Raw genomic sequence first — 5,721 nt, forward strand, 5'->3', positions numbered from 1 at the left:
AGTCCAGGGTACATTCAATACTTTTCTTCAGCATCACAGCTCAAAGGCATCAATTCTCCTTCTATCCTCCCTAGTCATTGTCCAGCTCTCTGATGCGTAACAAGTGATTGCAAAGACCATGGCCTGTATCAGGCGTACCTTAGTCTCCAGAGAGAAACCGTTGCTCTTGAGTACTTTAGAGAGGTTCCTAACAGCAGACTTTCCCATCGCGATACATTTTTTGATTTCCTGGCTGCTGGTGCCAAGAGTGTTGACTGTGGAGCCAAGCAAACTTTCATTAAAATCTCATTAAAAAATAAAGGAACAATAAAAATAAAAACAATTAACAATAAAAAAATAAAAACAAAAAATAAAAGTAAAAAAAAATCATATTAACAGGTCTTCCTTGTATGCACATAGATAATATCCTGTCACTCAGAACATTGTACTTCAGGATAGAACTTGACATTGACTTTTTGACTATGAATACAATACCTTCTGTTTTTCATTCCAAGCATAGTATACCATGTGATTATCTGATTCAAAGTGCCAAAGCTAGTTTCAGCTCATCTCACTAATGCCTAGAATGCCAATGTTCATGCATTCCATTTTATTTTAATAATTTCTAGTTTCAAACATTCAAGATTCAAGCTTTGTACATTCCATGTTCAAATTATTAAAGGATGTTTGTCACTATTTTTCCTTGTTTTGTTTGATTTCCAGTCTGGGCTCTACCTCTAATATTATGACTATCCATGTTCCTCTTTTGATCATACCTGCAAGGTATGTATGCCTTTTTTTTATTTGATTAACATTTAGGGGCTGGGAGCCTCTTTGTTAAAGCAATTAGGACCTGGTAGGTGGGCCTTTGTGATTAGCAGTTATTTTGGGGCTGTGTGTGAAGCCTGATTTGCTTTTAGAGGTAAAACACTAAATTGTCAGTTTGTTCTATTTAAGGAATACATTGTTCTAATTGGTACAGCACTTGTCTGTCCATTGGCTGTACTGAGTTAACTTATGGATTGTTGTGATGATGAAAGTTATGCCACCAGTGTGTCGAATGCCACAAGGGTTACCCATGGTGGACATGTTTTAGTAGTGCTCCCGAACTAAGACAGACTAGGAAGCAGGATTGGCCATCCACTTCTTAAATAAAAGACCTCTGAAAACCTTATAAACAGTAGATGGGTTTATATAGTTATAGATAATGAATTATCCCTAAATGAATACTTAATCAGCAACCATACAAAATATTTCTCATATATTTTTCATTTTTTCTTCTAATAATTTAGTGAGATCCACATTAGTTGTTTTAAGTTAGAAATTGAGGCTAAGTAAAGTTTTGATTTTACACAGCTAACACAAATTGTAGAGCTAAAGTTCAAAGTCTGACTTTGAAATTTGTGTTTGAAAACTGCTGAGTGAAGTGGTTTTGTATTCAAGTGGCAATAGGGTGAGCCTCACCACTTCCCAACAGCTCTTTGGTCTCTAGTCACTGGATGGAGGTCCAAACCTTTTTGGTTTCAGATGACACAAGCAATTTCCTGCTCATAGGTGAAAAGTTCCCTATCTAGTTTCTATAAATCGATGAGAGTGGGAGGGAACAGGACGCATCTCTGAATGAGGCCCTAGATGTCTCTTCTCCTTGTATGGGTAGACTCAACTGATAATCTTTCAGTTACTGGGAGTTGAGCAGAAGTTTTCATATTAGCTTGTTCTAGACATAGATTTGGCTAAAGATAATTCCAAAAAGAAAACTTAAGAGATATATTTTCTACTAATTCTATGTTGGCGGGGAGGAAAAGATCACAATATATCTAATTAAAGTCACCTATAAACAGACATTTTTATCATCATCAGCCTAAAAAATTCTATTCTGAATGTGTGTGGAGTACACAATTGCTTAAAGGATCAATACTGGGAGTTTTACAAGTTCAAGATTAATAACGAATGGTTGCTCATCCCTAATTGTCCAAGAACATGTACGATAGAAAGATTTCAAATTTACCAACAGCAGCATTTAAGTTAGTTATGTATCTTGGAAAAAAAGATTAAATTGAGAGAATGTGCAAAATAGGAGTAAATCATGCAGAATTCTATCAGCAGTTCCTTCATCAGCCTCAGAAAGAGGGTAGTTTTAAATTGTGTACCTGTAGTTCTGCTGGCCTGGTGTGTAAAGAGTTGTGCTGACAACCCAAAGGCAGCTCTCAGGGAGCTAGACAATCTTCTCCTATGCAACTTACGGCTTCTGAGAACCTGCTGGAGAGTCAGCTATGAGTCAGTTCAGGCTCACCTACACAATAATGTACCTAAAAGGGCATAATCAAGTTTTATCAGTGAAAGCATTGTCTTTGGGCAGTGCAAATGGTAAAAATGTTCAACTGGTAACTGAATGATTATCAGTTGAATCTATCAACAGTATTGTGGGAGAAAATCCTGGCTATTTATTCTCCAAAAATTGACCATTAAAAGTAGTTTTCTGCTCTGAAACACAAAGTGCTGTTGTTTGGAATGAACAGATGACAAGTGAGTTTTTTAAATATGAATGTTGTTAAGTGCTGTTCAGTCAAGTACAACTCATAATGACCCTGTGAACAATAAATCTGAACCTTGTCCTGTTCTGTGCCATCCTTATTGTCCTCAACACATTTGAGCCCATTGCTGCAGACACTGTATTAATCCATCTTGTTGAGTATCTTCATCTCCTTCACTGACTCTCCACCTTTCCAAGCATGTTGTCCCTTCCCAAGGAATAGCCAATCCTAATAACATGTCCAAAATACTTGAGACAAGGCTTCTCTGTCTTCACCTCCACAGGACACTTTGGCTACACCTTCTCTAAGACATATCTATTTATTCTTTGGCAGTCCATGAGATAGTTAGCACTCTTCTCCAACACCACAACTCAAAGGCATTTTGCTGTTATCCTTGTTCATTGTTGAGCTCTCAAACACATAGCAGGTTATTAGAAAGACTGTGGCTTTATCAGGCACATCTTAGTCTTCAAACTGACATCATTGCTTTTAAGGAATTTGGAAAGATCCCTGACAGCAGACTTTCCCAATGCTATACTGATCTCTTTGGAAAAAAAAAAAATAAAATAAGGCCGCAGGATTTGATGGGATAACAATTGACTTGTTTCCTTTGACAGATGTAGCGTTGGATGTGCTCAACAGTCTAAGCCAGGAAATTTGGAGGACAATGGATTGGAAGAGGTCCATATTGTTCCCATTTCTAAGAAAGGTAATCCAAGAGAATGTGGAAACTATTGAACAATAGCACATGCAAGAAAAATACCGCTGAAGATCATTAAAAAACAGAACAGCACATAGGTAGTGAACTGCCAGAAATTCAAGCAAGATTTAGAATAGGCCATGGCACTAGGGATATCACTGCTCATGTCAGATGAATCTTGGCTGAAAGTAGAGAATAGCAGAAGAATGTGTATTTGTGTTTTATTTACTATGCAAAGGCATTTGACTTATGTGGATCATACCAAGTTGCAGCTGACATTGAGAAGAGCATTTAATTGTGCTCATGTGAAACTTATACCTAGACCAGGTCACTGTTGTGCAAACAGAGCAAAGGAACACTATATGGCTTAAAATAAAAAAGGGAGTGTGTCAAGGTTGTATTCTCTCCCCATACCTATTCCATATGTATGCTGAGCAAATTATTTCAAGAAGCTGGACTCTATGAAGAGGAATGTGGCATCAGGATCAGAGGGAGACTCATCAATAACCTGTGTTATGCAAATGACACTACCTTTATTGCTGAAAGTGAGGAAGACTTGAAGCACTTATTGCAGAAGATTAAAAAATACAATATGGATTACATCTCAATGTCAAGAAAATATTCTTACCACTGGACCACTGGCAACATCATGATGGATGGAGAAGAGTTTGAAACTGTTAACAACTTCATCTTACTTACATCTACAATTAACACCCTTGGTACCAGCTGTCAAGAAATAAGGAAACACTGAGAAAGCCTGCAGTTAGGACCTTTCCAAATTATTGAGGAGTAATGATGTAATTTGAGGATTAAGGTGTGTCTGATTCAGTACATGGTCTTTCCAATTGCTTGCTGTACATCTGAGAGCTGGACAATGAACAAGGATGATGAAGAAGAATTAATGCCTTTGAGATGAGGTGTTGGAGAAGAGTGCTGAACATCCCACGGACTGCCAAAAGAACAAACAGATATGTCATGGAAAGGGTACAGCTGGAATGCTCTTTGGAGGCAAAGATGGTGAGGTTTCACCTCACATACTTTGGGCATGTTAGTAGGAGGGGGGCTATTCCTTGGAGAGGGAGATGGTGGCTTGTTTTTTTGTTTTACCAATTATTCTCTTCTTCAGAAGGTTATATCTTTATTTCAAATTATATTGCACGTTATTCCCTTAAGAAAACTTTTTCATATTAAACACCATATTCTTGGCTCATAAGAATGGCACCTTAGAAAGGGGCAATTTCCACTCAGTGTCTGGTGGCATTATTTCAGGTTAGATTCTTTCATCAATAACAAAACCTTCAAAATGTTCACTTTTAACATGAAGTTCCTCCCTCTCCCACCCTGCCCCTAGATGTGGTCACATTTTTTGACTCTTTACATAGATGAGCAGCAGCAAGAAAAGGAAGATGAAAATTAAAAGCAGCCATTAAAATAGATGGATCAACCATACAGAAGAAATATTTGGTTCATGGCAGTAAAAAAATGGCAACTAGAATATGTCACTAGTCAGATACTTGGGCCATTGTGGATATATTCAGAACTGAAGCCAGCCCAGTATGTCCAAATGGGATAGAGAATTTATCATTGCACTTCATTCTTTACATCGAATACTATTAGCCAAAAAGAAAACGAAGTTATTTTCAGAGTCTCAATCAGAACAGGCTGATCACCTAATATTTTCACTGAGTTCGGAACAGTCGTTTCTCTTATCAGCACTCTTTTACTAGTCCTTTTTATGAATCTAAATGTATACTGTGTGAAATACTTTGACAACCTTCTTAGTACACTTGAAAAATGACTATATGAAATGAATACCCACTTGGCTTGCCTGCAAAATTTATTAACTGAACACAGAAGTTTCTCAGTTGGGAATTCAACCATCTTCCTACACCTGCCACTTATCAAATTTGATCTCCATGGCTTTACTAAAGAATAAAAACCAGTGAGTAAGAAAATGATTTAAGGACATCTGGGGTTTAGAACTCCAGAAGATACATTAACATGCAAGCAATGGTCCAAATCCTTAAGATTCATGTTAATCAATTAAATTAGTATATCTGACATTTCCATCTATGAATAGGGTTCTGGGCATAAAATAGGCCAGTGTTTCATTTCATACCAAATTATCACACAAATCATTACTTTCTGAGACTTAAGTACTTTTACAGTTTAATTTGCAAACAAATTTTTTTAACAAATTGTTTTTAACCAAATCATATTTTGAAAACTGTTTATATAGAAAACCCAGGGAATAAAGTGGACTGTTCATTGTGAAGGCCTTAAATTACATTATTACAGTAGAAAATACAGGAGGTAGAAGATAACTGAAAAGACTAATGAAACATTAGATTCAAATATAGAGCTCCTGTAGCTACTTAAAACATGGTTTTAGAAACGAAACCCAACATTTCCAGTAACCATAGAAACAGTTAAAATAAAATTTGCCATGAAAGCCCTTATATCATGCTTGATATAGGGAGGTAGGAAGATGTAAGAACCAGGACACAT

Source organism: Elephantulus edwardii, unplaced genomic scaffold (assembly GCF_000299155.1).
Source record: "Elephantulus edwardii isolate Elephantulus edwardi_28Jun2011 unplaced genomic scaffold, EleEdw1.0 scaffold00353, whole genome shotgun sequence".
Lineage (NCBI taxonomy): Eukaryota > Metazoa > Chordata > Mammalia > Macroscelidea > Macroscelididae > Elephantulus > Elephantulus edwardii.